Genomic DNA, 15,081 nt, shown 5'->3' with positions numbered 1-15,081 from the left:
GTAGATTTAATATCCAAGGTTTAATATTACAAATAGAAAAAAATCCATTTTACAGAAATTCTAATTTCCAATCCATGGCATCTTAGTCTGATCCTGAAGCATAAAGTATTAAAAAGCTGATGACTGAAAAACAATTGTTTTATCCTCTGGGTCAAGAATTTGCAGTTGTCTTGAGGCAAGAGTAAAAAGGACATACCTGTTATCTTACTTAGCTGAAGTTTGAAATATTTGCAGAATTTAAACAGAGAAACAGAATATTTACCTTAAAGTGATGTCAGCTAATTAGCAATACAGAAACACAAATTGTGAATCTGCAGCCTTGCCCTTTTCCACTCTGGGTGCCTTGTGTAAGCTTGATATCTCCTCACATGCTCACTCTTTAATTTCTATTTCTTTCTCTTACAGATTATTTGGAGAAATGAAATCAACTGGTAAATATGGGTATTTGGCTTAGTACCAGATTTACCAAAAAAATCAGGCCCTTTATAGTCTATGAGGAAAAATTTTTGAAGCTCCTGTGGGGGCATTTTTGGAGGTAAAGTCACCAAATTTGCAGTGTGGCTGCAAGGGACTCTCTTTAAATGGTCACCGAAGTTTGGTGAACTTTGGGACAGGGGTCCAATTTTATGGGCCAGCAAAGGGGTCGCCCTCATCCTCCAGGCATTTGCGAACCAAGCTGTCCATCTAAGCCATTTCTGCACTGCTCCTGATATCTGATAGAAGGAATAAAAGGTGTCCCTCTTGATGGATAAGAAAGAGGGGATAAAAGATTTCTCTTTACTCTTAATGAGTCTAGAAACAGTATAAATACAGTCCCAGTAAGCTCAGAGAATCAGAACCTCCCAAAAGGCTCTCAGAAAAGGCTGAATGGTATGTATAGATTAAATACTTTACTCTAGACTTTGTGAATTAGATACTTTGAACTGAATCAGAATAATTTGACTGTTATATTTTATAAGTTCGATTTTGAAACTGAATAGTATGTAAGACTTGCTTGCTCTTACTGCATATATTGCTCTTACTGCATACATTGCTCTTACTGCATACATTGCATATATTTACTGCATATATTGAAATACATACATTGTATTTTTACATGAGTTTTTATAAAAGTGTTAAAGACGATAATCTGCATTTACATATATTTTACTAGAAGTATATCAATAAAAAGACTTGCTTTTTAAAAGTAAGTAAAGTTGTTGAGTCCTGCTTACTCAGTGATTGGCTGAATAAGATACCTTCACTTCTCAGTAAGTGGAACATTCTAAGAGCCTGTCATTCGAACAGCACAACCCGCTTCAATATCAATATGCACAACCCCACTCTGCACCTATCCTGCCTACAAAGGTGTGTGGCAAAAACAAACTGCTATTGCCTTCAGTCAGTTCTCACTACTAGTGCCAAGCCTCTCTCCACCCTCAGCTCTGAGTCTGCCTTGCAACAAATTCTTCCCTCCAGCCTGGCCTCCACTCTCTTAAAGACACAGCAATGTGTCAAGCTCTTCAGGGGGGGGAAAGCAATGCCAATGCAGCCATGGCTCCATTCACATGGCTTATACAAGCACCCTATTTACATAGTCCCGTCCCTTATAAAAAGCAACCTCCTGAGCTCCTCCATTATACTACGCTCTCTTATATGAAAATGCCTTCCTGAATATTTCTGTTTCACACATTCTGCGAAATAATAGAAGTGCGGGGACCTTCAGGCAGGCCGTCCCACAAGGTGAGGGCCACTTCGGATGAGCAAGCTGTCATGCAGGGCCATAGCTGGAGAGCTGGTCCCACAACTATGTGGGTTTAAGGCCATTAAGGGCCTGCATGCGTGCCATATACGTATGCATGTATAGCTCAGTATGAATTTCTTAAATTTGAGTAAAAGCTGAAGCCACAAAAATAAATCATTTCTAGAATAACTACTCTACTTTCTTTTAGGTGCTACTGGTAACTACTCTACTTTCTTTTAGGAGCTAGTTTGAAACACGTCATTTTACCCAGGCTTTTAATTAGGGGGTTTATTTTATCAGCTTTTTGGTGATCTGCTTCTGGTTTGGGGACAGTTTTTATGCAGCATGGTTTTTTAAAGGCTTGGTTTTCTTAATAGTTTGTGGGGGGGTTATACTGTGGTTTTTAATTGTACGCCACTTTAAGCAGGACTCTGAAAAAGTGGCATAGAAATATTCTGAATAAATAAAAATAAATGCTGACCCTGCTTAGTTTCTGAGATCTGAAGAGATTAGACTAGCCCAGACTAGCCTGGGCACAACACTTCTTGGAGAAGATTAAAATACTTTTTTAAAAAATAGACGTTATTTTTCTTGGAGACCAGGAAGTTCAATAGTACATTGACAATGTATGTCTGACAACAACAACCGGTCCCAAGCAGCTTGGTGAGCAGCACGCCAAATTTTTTTGAAGTTAAATGCATAATTATTTTCATTGCAAGTTGCCAAAATCCAGGAAATATCCTGAAAATGTCAGATAAGCTTATATTGCTGTTGCCCTGAAACAGTAACTGTGTAAATAAAAACAGCTGCTAATGCAGTACAGTGTCTTACATTATTCCAAACGCATGTTATTCACTGTGCAATCTTTGTCTACAATCAGATTCTTGTTATGTCACATTAGGAAGGATAACACTCAGCACCAATGCCACATGGAGCTTGGCGTAGGGTTGCCATTTTCCCACTGGGGGCAGGGGATCTCCCACCCCCAGCAGGCCCTTCTAGCCATCACTCAGCTGGGCAGTGGGAGCAAAACAGGGGTGAAATGGGAGGCAAATGCCAGCATCCTGATGTGCTGTCACTTCCAGTTGCACCAGGAGTGACATCAGCAGATCCCCAGCGACATAATGACATTGCCAGTGAGATCCCCTCACCAGTTGCCAGATTCATGCTTGCCACCTACTGGTGGGTGCAAATTTAATCAGATCCCCTTTGATAGTCTCACCCATTTCCCTCAATCTATTTTTGGATTTCAAAACTGAGCAACTTTCTGAAAATCTTCTCTCTTATAGATTAAACTGTGCACTACACACATTTGAAGCAACAAGACTAATTTGGTGCCTCATGCCCTAAAAGTGTTTTCTCCTCTCTATTTGTAAATTATTGAAACAAACGCTGTTCTATCTTGATTCCATTTTAGTTTTATTGTTTGCAATCCACAAGAACTGTCCCAGCAGTAAAAGAAACCAAAATTATAACAGAGCAGGGGTTAATGGAGTGGACATTTAAAGATTTAGAATCGTACAGTCCCTTCAGGCTATAGTTACAGGCCTCACTGCTGCATTAGAAAAAATTCAGACAGCAAGAACTAAGTTTTCTCCCCAGCCTCCCCGAGAAACCAACCAATTAACAATGAGAGCCTTTCAAAATCAAACATATATTTTACATCACTTTAAGAAGTACATACATTATAAGCCCTGGCTTCTCTCATACATATATGAAGTTGAATTAATTTTAACTGAGGCATCTAGACAGATTCAAATAACAGCGAACTGTAACACTACTCAATATTGTTCTTTTAAGAAATTGTAATGCAGTACAATGTAGATACTACATCTGACAAAAGGAGCTCCTGATGCACAACAATGCTGGAATAAATTTTGTTAAATCTTTATTGTGCTACTGTGTGTGTTAAGTGCCATCAAGTTGCTTCCGACTCATGGCGACCCTATGAATGTCCTATCTTTGACAGCCTTGCTCAGATCTTGCAAATTGAAGGCTGTGGCTTCCTTTATTGAGTCAATCCATCTCTTGTTGGGTCTTCCTCTTTTCCTGCTGCCCTCAACTTTTCCTATCATGACGGTCTTTTCCAGTGACTCTTGTCGTCTCATGACGTGACCAAAATACGACAGCCTCAGTTTAGTCACTAGGAAGGTTTACCAGTTACTGAAAAGAATATTATGGTACATGGATCTCAATTTAGTGGCCTTAAGGAATCCCTTCAATTATCACTGAAGACACTATCCAAATAATTTATTTTATCATAATTACATTTATTCCTCTGTTCTTCCATGCTATTAATATATCAGCTGACAATTCCTTCTTTGCTGCTATGTGTTATTATTGTGCCAGTTTCTGGTAATAAACTTGCTAGAATCAAATGTTTTAAATGAGTAGCACATCTGCATTATAATACCAGGTATAAAAGCCAAGATAGATGGCCATTGTCTTTCCTTATATCCACCCCATCAGACTTTCATACTGTGGCTGGCTTTATCAATGCCAGTTTGTTTGTTTTTAATATGCACAAATTATTGGATCGAAAAGCAAACCCTTTCAGTGCTAGGTCCAAGGAAAGAAATCCATCCCATCCCCTTGGTTACTGGCAGATTTTCTTTGCCTTTATTCAGTTTAAAGATGCTCAACTCCTAAAAAGGGGATGCGGACATTTTACCTCCTAGAAAGTCATTGGGACAAAACAGTGAAAAAATAAATAACCAACACATTACAGGGTATATCATGGTCCATTTCCCCCAGTAATTCAATGGATTGCAGTAACCAGAAATAGCAATTGTAGCAGAGTTCACCTGGCTCACTATTTCACAGCAGCTTGACCATACTATTTGCATCACTTCCTCATAAAGGAAAGCCTGGACATCAAAAACACTCTGCTTTCCCCCCTCAATATGTACTTGGTTTGTCAACAGTTAAATTAGCTGGGAAACAGGAACATGTCCATCTGATTCAATAAAATAAAGCTGACTTAGTTTTCAGAGCCTGCAAGTGATGAACCCAGATTAATGTGATTAAGCTGCTTTTAATTATTACAATTTAACATTTAACAACAAAATAGTGATAGGTGCTGCTGAGTGACTCTCTCTTACCTCTTCACTCAAGTAGCCTGTTTTTGTACAACTTAGGTGTCCCTGTGCACAAAGTACAACTCTGAAGCAGTGGTCCGTGTGACAGAGAAGGAATATCTCCCACTTTTGATATTTTCAGCAAATAGATCCAGACATTTCTCATGAGAGCCACTGATTAAGTAAGACATAGCTTCATTAAGAATCCTATTCTTTCCCTACCCACGCAAAGCATATCATGTTCCATTTTCTGTCCCTGCTGAGATAGATGCTGACAACAGAAGCAATGAATCATTTTACTGAAAACCTAGACCTTAGTTTCCGGCTTTCTGGACTCTTTACCTTGATCATTTGAGATGCATTAATTGAACAAGTGCCTGCTTGAGAACAAAATCTCAAGTGTTTGGTCTCCTCGGCCTGATTATTAAAATCAGGTAATGTGAGGAAACAAGCTTTGGGGTACTCTTCAGGGCCTCTTCTTTTGCACTCATTTTTATCCAAAGTGGTATTAAAAGTGGGTCTGACCTATGATAGAAGCTGTTTTGTCATAGGGGTATTCTTCATGGATATTTGCTGCTGTTTCGACGCTGTTTTGCGTCGGAGGCAAATTTTGGTTATTCACTGCAGAGCCATGTTTTCCCCCACTGAGCAAAATAAGCCGGTTTAAAAGAGAGGCAATCCAAACCACTTCTGAGCCATACTTTCCAGTAAAAGAGCATTTTGTTGCTCGGATGCCCATGAAGAAATTTTTGCTTCGCTCCCCGGGACGTCTCCTTTCTCCTCCCCCAAGAACGGTGATTGGCTGGGGGAGTTGCCACTCTAACAGCATCGCACCGGCAGGAGGGAGACCCAAAGCAGACTGGCTGCCCCTCTTCAGAAGGGTGATGGGGGTTTTGGCTTGGATTTGCCGCTCTCAGGATGCCCCTCCCCAACACACACACACATAGGATCGCACCGGCAGGAGGGAGACCCAGAGCAGACTGGCTGCCCCTCTTCAGAAGGGTGACGGGAGTTTTGGCTTGGATTTGCTGCTCTCGGGATGCCCCCCCCCAAACACACACACACAGGATCATGGGAAGAGTGGGCGGGATTAGGCGGATTTGGAGCGGTGAGTCATGAGCGGCAGCAGACGTAAGCAGCGCAGAGAAGTGCGCTGTTTCTCCCGTGAAAAATTGGGATGGGGGGAGAATCTGCACTGCCATGAAAAAGCTATTTAAATCAGTTTATTATTTGCTCCGATTCGAAACCGAAGCAAAATCCACCGTGAAGAATACCCCATAGAGTATTCTCTCTATGTCGCCAGCGAAGTAATAACATCATTACTGGAAGTGACGTCAACACCCTGATGGCAACTAGGCCTAGGCCTTGATTTGTGGCTGGTAAGACTCCCACTGGCTGAATGATGCCAGGGAAGGGGGCCCAAAGCAGGGGATCCCCTCCCCCCAGAGGGAATCTGGCAACCCTACCCTGACCTCAGAGAATCAATCACATCTGAAAAGTTCTTTGCTGGACAATAATAGTCCTGATCTATTCTAACAAAACTTATAATTTATACTTCAGAATTCTTGAGTGATCTTGAGCAGCGCTAGTGAAAGCCTTTCCCAGCTATCAATTTACAGTTCAGTGCATGTGCACCTGTAATACAGGCTGACTGTCCCTCATCCAGACAGCTTGGGGCCAGAAGTGGTCCGTGTTTTGAATCTGTCCAGATTTAGGATCTGAAGTTCAGCTGCAGTGGGAGGGAAGCTAAATCGAGTCTAGACTTGCTTGCAGCATGCCCAGACTTCAGCTTACCTTCCCTCCTTGCCACAGTCAAACTTCGGCTGAAGCAGGGATGCTAAACTTATATCTGTGCATGCTGCGAGCAAGCCTAGACTTCAGTTTAGCATCCCTGGCGCAGCTGGAGTGCAACTGCGGCAGGGAGAGAAGCTAAACTGAAGTCTAGGCTCACTCACAGTGAGCCAACACTTCAGTTTAGCGTCTCTCCCCCCCCCCCCCCGCAGTCAAACTCCACGTGGAGTTCGACTGCGGAGGGGAAGCTAAAGGGAGATCCCCACCGCCAGTTTTAGGCCGAAAGAGGTTAGAAAGCTGCCTGAAAGCAGCTCCGCCTCAAGGAATGCCTGGGAATGCCTCCCAGAATGCCGGGTGTGGAGATACACTGGGACAATGCCCCTGGGAGGTAGTGCTGGCGCCTGAGCACCATGCTGCTGCCAGCATCCAGATGGACCAGCGTAAGTCAACCTACGCTGGCGTCCATGCCAGTTTGCACGGCACAAGTGGCATGGACACTGGTGTAGGGGTCACACCAGTTCCTGCGTGGCTCCGCTCCCTTTCAGGACTGCAATCACCCTAGGGAAATGTATGTTTGACCAACACTAGGCCAAGATCTGACACTACTTATGATCACCTGGCAGCATGAGCATGACTTGTGACCCAGTCTGTGAAGCAGGGGACAGGAAAACCCTTTATTATGCTGCTGCACTTGGGTTTAACAGATTCTATGTTTGCCAAGCTTATATGTCCTTTTGCCTTCTGTAACTCTCCTCCTGTCCCATGTCTTCCTCAGTCATGATTGTTTATTCTCTATGGCATCAAAGAACCTCATGTACAAGTAAGAAATGGGAACTGTTGAGATGGAGGTTGCTACCCATTCTGCTATTGTGCACAAACAAAACATTTTATGAAATTTAAAAGACACTTTAGAAAATAACAGCAGAGCACAGCAAAAACTGTCCCTATGCATATCTACGAGCAGCAAGGAATCGCCACCCCCAGACTGTGTGTGTGTGTTAAGTGCTGTCAACACTTCCAACTTATAGCCACGCTATGAATTAATTTCATCCAAAATATACTATTATTAACAGCCTTACTCAGGTCTTGCAAACTGAAGGCTGTGGCTTCCTGTATTGAGTCAATCCATCTCATGTTGTGTCTTTCTCTTTTCCTACTGCCTTCAACTTTTCCTAGCATTATTTCTTTTCCAGTGACTCTTGCCTTCTCATAATGTGACCCACAGATTGGGGATGATTTTATGCCAATGTACAGTCTGCATAAATGCATGGTTCACTTCTAATTTAGGAATCTTTAGGGGAACAGAGGGTCAGATATCAGTGCAGGGAACTGTAATACATACATTGGAGCCATGTTAGTCCATAGAATAGCTGAGTCAAAGGATTTCTTATCAGCAGCCTTGCTTATCTAGATTTATAGGTTTAAAAGAAGGGCAGAGGGAAGAAAGCAGTAATTTTTCCCTCTGACCTTCTTTTAAACCCATAAATCTAGAGAAGCAAGGATGTGACAAGAAACATTTAAAATAGAAATTTCATCTGTCGCTCAGTTCTTAGCAATTGAACAATAGAGGAAGTTAATATTTTAAATGTTTCCACTTTTTTTTACTATTTTTCCTTTTGTTAAAGTTGGCTGCCACCATCGCCCTTATTATTGTCATGAACCAGCTCCATTGAAATGAATGGAGAGCTCTTAGAGCTCTCTCAGCCTCAGCCTCACCTACCTCACAGGGTGTCTGTTGTGGGGAGAGGAAAGGAAGGAGATTGTAAGCCAGTTTGATTCTCCTTAAAGGTAGAGAAAATTGGCATATAAAAACCAACTCTTCTTCTTCTTTAAAGGTCATAACAAGCACCTTGAATTGAATTCGGAAACAGACTGGCAGCCAATGAAGTTGTTTCAAAATGGGCAACATATGTTCCTGGAAGCTAGCACCTGACAGTAGTTGGACTGCGACATTCTGGACCAACTGTAGTTTCCAGGTTGTCTTCAAGGGCAGTCTCACGTTGAGCGTGTTGCAGTAATCCAACTGTGAGGCTAAAGAAGCATGCATCAATGTGGCCAGATCAGCTGAGCCTAGGTAACAAGAAAGTTGGCGAATCAGATGCAGCTGATAGAAGATACTCTTGACTACCATGCCAACCTGCTTTTAAAACAGCAAGGCAGGGTCTATGAGAACCCCCAAGCTCTTAACCTACTCTGAAAAATCCAACATTACTCCATCTAGGACAAGTGGATTTAGTCCCTCTAGAATATCAGCCTTGCCAATCAGCATTACCTCTACCTTGTCTGGATTCAGCTTCAGTTTGTTCTGCCTTAGCCTGAAAGAACCAGTTCAGAACCAAGATAGATGCATCTGGAGGCTTGGATTACAAAATACAGAGGTGGGTGTCATCTGCATAGTGGTGACACCCAACCCCAAAGCTCCAAACAATCTCACTCACTACAAAGTTTAGTTGCCTGGTTTACCTAAGTAACAAGCATGGAGGCTGAGACAAAGAAAGGAGAACTGAGAGGCATTATGCCACAAAGGCACTAGAGACCATTGGTTGGAACTGAAGGTTATTTTATGCTTATGGAAGGCACTTCTGACAGCAGAATATTCACCAATTGCCTTTCCAACGGCAACCTGCCCAGTCAGTGATCCTGATGAATCCCCCTGCCACTAGAAGAAATTTGGAGAACTCAATGGTCTACAGTGGGAAGGGGAGGTTAGAAACGTTCTGTCAGAGCTCTGCTAATGGTACTTTGGATCCAATCCTGTGTTCATTATTTAAAATGGGCTTTACTCAAATTTATTATTATTATTTATTATTCTCAGCCCTGAGACAAAAGGGGAGCTTCTATGTTTTACATAGGCTGTGAACAAAAAACTTCAATTTTGAGTGAAAGTACACATTCCTCCAGTTTCAACAACGTGATCTGGCAGCAGCCATTGAAGCAGTGGCAATATTTTGAAATCATAATTACAAAGGCTGTAGTTTCACTGAAAAGCATGTTAAATACCATGCCTGAGGCTCATCGCAGCAGTTGAAAAAGGATTACTAGCAGACAATTTATGATGTTTGATTTGCTTGAAATAGCCATTAAATGCATATGATGTGGTTATTCTCAGCATTCTGTGCTCTTCTTCAAGACTGACAAATTGCTGTATAGGTTTGCTTCACAGTCAGACACTAGTCCTAAAAGCTTCATTAACTATCCAGCGATTCATGTGAATATTTTAACATTCTCATTGTTTTAAACTGATCACGACACTCCAAACAAATGTCTACAGCTTTTAGTCACAAACAAACACAAACCTTTATTGGCATAATTATGATGCCATAATCATAAATCCATATAAAATACACTACAGCTTTTAGTCTTGGTTTGTGCAACCAAGAGAAAACCAATTCTTAATTGCTTTGCATTGATTAATTTTCAACAAAAACCACATTGTCTGAGAGAAAATTGGATGAACTTTTTTTTTTACAAACTTGTGCAGTTTTTTGTTCACTTCATAAGACTGGAAACTGAACAGTGAGAAAAATTGATCATTGTCAGGATTATTTTGTTGTCACTGTTGTTTAAGATACAGTAAGAAAAATCTAAAAGAAATGTGTCATTAAGGTACTATAACATCTTGAAAAATGCATCACGATGTATTTCACAATGAAAGCTCATACTCTGTCAGAGGTTTTGTTAGTCTTTAAGGTGCTACTGGACTCTTGCTCTTTTAAAATGCAGAAATTATAAAAAACTGAAAGTGAGTTGGACATTCTCCCTTCTGAATTGCAACTATGAAGATATAGTGTGTATATTTTTCTTCTACAAACAAATGGATCTTTCAAATAACCTTTTTTTTTTTCATTTGTGCAGTAATTGCTATTTTCACAATTTGTTACCTGGTGCACAAGGAAGCTAAACTAAAGCACACACAATCAATATCACTGTATAGCAGTTCAGCTTGCCTAGGTATGGTCCAAAGATTGTTTTGGGGTGCAGCTGGGCTGAAGTGTCTGTATGTGCATTTGTTCTGGGAGCACCCCACTTTGGAGCAGCTGGCACAAGAACTGGACTTTGGACCAGGAAACAGCACGTGTCTCCACAGAGGGCAGAGTCCCTTAAATCGGGGGGGGGGGATGTTTGGTGGTACAAGCATTAAATTGGGCTGCAGAGCTTTTAAACTGTCCTCAATATCATTTTGGAACTAGGAAATGTGAATAAGGAACTGGGAACCAACTGGGAACCAACTTCAGCCTCCTGGCTTACACTGGGTTAACAAGGTAACTCTGCAGCTCAGTTTGGCAAAAATTGGAAGATAACTAGTACAATCCTAAAGAATGCAAATTTCAAATAATCCATGTCAATAGATGTATAATGCCATTCCTGAGCACAGTTACACTCTTTCAAGCCCACTGAAGTTAAAAGTCTTTGGAAGGGTGTAACTTTGCTCAGGACATACTTTTTGGGGAGCTGCCCACAAAATGAGAAATCACCTCAAGCTCAAGTTGAAGGGAGAGTCAATTGGTTCCTCCGCCCATCAATTAGCCCCTATTTAAAGGCAACAAATTATTTTATTTATTTAGAAAATGCATGTGCTGCCTCTCCAAACCATCTGCTGGAGGTGACCATCTGCTGGAGTAAAGCATGATAAAAGCAGAAAACACAGTAAAATCATTACAAGTATCTTTTAGTACTCCAGACATTTTTTAAAAAAACCAACCCTTAAATTAAACCATTTTCCCCAGGCTCTACAAAGTGGCTGAGCCAAGTCTTAACATGGCTGGCCAACAAGACAACAGGTAAACATTTTTTTGCATTTCTTGTTTTCTTTCCTTTACCCCATCCATGTTGCCTCTGGACTTTTTCTGTATGCTGTATGCTCTGGAACACCTTTGCTTTTAGTTATGAGAAGCCAACATCTATGCTGCAGAACTGATCCCACAGCCAGGGAACAGCATTCTCACATACCAAGGAGATGGATGCGGCACTCTCCAGCAAAGAGACTCCAGCCTTCCCAACTGATGCTTCCCGGTTGTAGTTTATGTCCACAGAGTAGTGCTTCACAAAAGTGGAGGCAAAAAGCCAATGTAGCAGCCCTCCAAACTTCACTGAGAGAAACCCCCTGAAGAAACGCTGCAGAAGCCACCTTGCAGTAACATGCTGGGGCCTAGCACCCTTTTATGGCAGGGAAGGACACCCATCTGGAGAGAATCTGCAGAGAGGGTGCTCTGCCTAATCTGGGATCCGCATAGCACACAAGCAGATGAAGATCTTTTCTGAAAGGCTGGGATGTGCTCAAATAAAACAATAAAGCTCTGCCTCAAAACAAAACAAAACAAAAACAACAGGAAACAGATTAGGGTTGAGTTAGATTCAGGGTCCTGTAGCACCCTAGATCAGGGCTGAAGTGTTGCTGCTGCTGTGATAGCCACAAGGGGAGGCTGTCAGTGAAACCTAGGGTACATAATACTGAATGTGCCCAAGGAGGGCCCACAGAACCGAAGTGGATGCCTGAGACAGAATAGGATCAGATTTGAGACAGCTGTTATTGTCGAGCATGTAAGCTATACTTGCTAACAGCAAACACAAGTGATGTTTTCTAAAAGGATTATTAAACAGAACATTTCTTATTTTCCAGGCTCCTGCCTTTACAACAAAGTGAGACTGTTCTGTAACTCTATTTCATGATGCTACCCATTCTAAGGAACATTCTTAGTCAGAACACAGAAGCCATCAATCCCCTTCAGCTCACAAAGTGCAACTGCAGGTGAATTATACATGCTTTGCTCTTGCCACATAAGTGGTGCCCTTCAGCAGGTACATCGGTGACATCTTTTTTTATTATTATTCCTGGTGAAGCGGATTGTTGCTAATGAATCAGTCCATTTCAGCACTGCAGGGAATTGCTACACCACAGTGAAAATAATGAACTAGAAATTCAACAGGACTCAACACAAAAGGTCTAGCAACAAACAGAAAAATTTGAATTATAATGGGCACATCCAAGATCTCTGGGAAATGCTAGCAGCTTGAATGACATGCAGTTATATCGAAGAATAGAAAAAGCAGATAAACCATTCCGGTTGGCTTCCAGCAAAGAAGCATGGCTGAGAAAACAGGCAGGGGGCAAGCAGAGTCTCAACCTGGAAGGGGTTATTTCTACCTTTTAAGTAAACACAGCTTTCATAATAGAGAAAGCAAGCTTTCGGAAGCCCAAGGATCTATACTGAAACCGAAGCTGTCTACATTATTTGTAAATCATCTGGATGAGCAGTGGGATAGCAAAGTTTGTGGATCACGCCAAATTATAAGGAAAAATCAAGCGGAACACAAAGTGCTCCAAAAATATCTCCCCAATAGGTTTGCCAGCTCTTAGTTGAGAAATACCTTGAGATTTGGGGGGTAGAGCTTGAGGGGGGGCAGGGTTTGGGGAGGGGAGGGATTTCAATGGGGTATAATGCCATAGAGTCCACCTTCCAAATAAGCCATTTTCTCCAGGTGAACTGATCTCTGTCACCTGGAGAGCAGTTGTAATCCTGGGAGATCTCCAGCCACTACCTGGAGGTTGCCAACCTTACTCTCCAAACTGGGGGCATATAGAGAAAAAGAGTACAGGAGAATCAATGTAAGCAAATGCACAGTAAGGAACACAAGGCAAATGCCAGAAGAGCAAGAAAACTACCAGTGCAGCATGGCAAGATAAACAGCATCAGATCAGTTGCCTGGGCAATGAGGATGCATTTCCTCTCTCTTCAAGTGACAATTTTTGCAACAACACTGCTAGTTGTGACTATCCAGGAAACAGATCCCAGGGCTGTGGTGGATTGCTCTACGAAATTTCATGTTGTTTCAGAACTGCTGGATCTTTCTCCAGACCTTGGAGTTGCATATTACGTAGACCTGACCCATGGATTATTCCACATGCTACAGAGGCCCTTCGTCTTTGTCAGTGCACCTCAATTTAGTGCAAGCAGGAAAGGAGCAATTAGTCAGGAGGAAGTGCATTCACATATAACGCACAGTTAAACTGCAGAACTCCCTGCCTCAGGACGTGGTGATGGCTGCCAACTTGGAAAGCTTTAAGGGGTGGGGAATGTTCATGAAGGAGAGGGCTATCCATGGCTATTAGTCAAAATGGATACTAGTCATGATGCATACCTATTCTCTCCAGGATCAAAGGAGCATGCCTATCATATTAGGTGCTGTGAAACACAGGCATGATAATGCTGCTGCAGTTGTCTTGTTTGTGTCCTTCCCAGAGGCCCCTGGTTGGCCACTGTGTAAGCAAACTGCTGGACTTGATGGACCTTGGTCTGATCCAGCATGGCTTTTCTTATGTTCTTGGCTCACCCCTCCCAACTGCAAGTAGCCACAGATCCTGGGGGGATTACAATTTTGATTACAGCTGTAGAGGAGGAATGGGATCATGACTGTAGAGGAGAAATGGGACCATGATTTTATGTGTTATCACCTGCAATTTTTTTCTTCAGAGAAGGGCAGATTTCATACCAAGAATATTTAGATGTCAATGCAAAAACTGTAGCAGAAGCAGTTTTGGCCCTGAACCCTGAATGTTACTATTTGGTCCACTCCTAGAACAGGGTTGTTGCTTTATTTTTAAAATGTATACTCCACATAGGGTTGCTAGGTCCCTCTTCACCACTAGCAGGAGGTTTTAGGGGTGGAGCCTGAGGAGAGCGGGGTTTGGGGAGGGGAGGGACTTCAATGCCACAGAGATCAATTGCCAAAGCAACCATTTTCTCCAAGTGAACTGATCTTTATCGGCTGGAGATCAGTTGTAATAACAGGAGATTTCCTGCTACCCCTTGGAGGTTAGTAACACAAATGGTTACAGAAATAACAAGTCTCTCACACATGTGAAATCTACACACATAAACTAAATTGTAATCTCCTTCTTTACTTGTATATGAGATTACAATTTGGTTTATGTGTGTAGGTTTCACATGTGTTCCTTTTTTGGTATTGTATTTATCTGTGCCTACTACGCAGTTGGCTGTTGCCATGTTACTTTCTTCCATTGTTGCTGTGTAACCATTTATTTGTTTGACACTACCTTGAGGTTGGCAACCCTAACTCCATACCTAACTACATTTCAAGCATTTTCCAGCACACAATCAATAAAATATAATATTAAAATCACAACAGACGGTTTAAAAATAGAGGTACACCCCAACAGCACCTAATTCTGCCCAGGTTGCAAAAAATGAAGATCAAAGTAGACAGGACATCTCAGCCAGAGAACATTCACTGAAATAAAACAGCCTTGCAGAATTTAGAGAAGTTTACCAGTGATGGTACCCTATGTACCTCTTCTGGTTGGTTGTTCCACAGGGTAGGTGCCATAGCTAAAAAGATAGAGGATCTGAAAGGAGGCCAAATGAATAAACGCAAATCTAACTATACCAGGAAGATGGGATCATGATTGGTAGCCAGGTTAGTCTGTCTGTAGCAGCAGAAAAGAGCAAGATTCCAGTAGCACCTTAAAGA

General features: G+C 41.9%; 1 protein-coding gene across 2 annotated transcripts in view; it reads right to left on the bottom strand.

Moving 5' to 3' along the window:
* Positions 1–15,081, bottom strand: part of HTR4 (5-hydroxytryptamine receptor 4) — a 222,617-nt gene that overhangs the window by 149,782 nt on the left and 57,754 nt on the right. The gene's annotated exons all lie outside the window — the stretch shown is intronic.

Source organism: Euleptes europaea, chromosome 1 (genome assembly GCF_029931775.1).
Source record: "Euleptes europaea isolate rEulEur1 chromosome 1, rEulEur1.hap1, whole genome shotgun sequence".
Taxonomy (NCBI): domain Eukaryota; kingdom Metazoa; phylum Chordata; class Lepidosauria; order Squamata; family Sphaerodactylidae; genus Euleptes; species Euleptes europaea.
The sequence above is the reverse complement of the archived record's forward strand: the minus strand, read 5'-3'. Positions and strand labels throughout refer to the sequence as shown.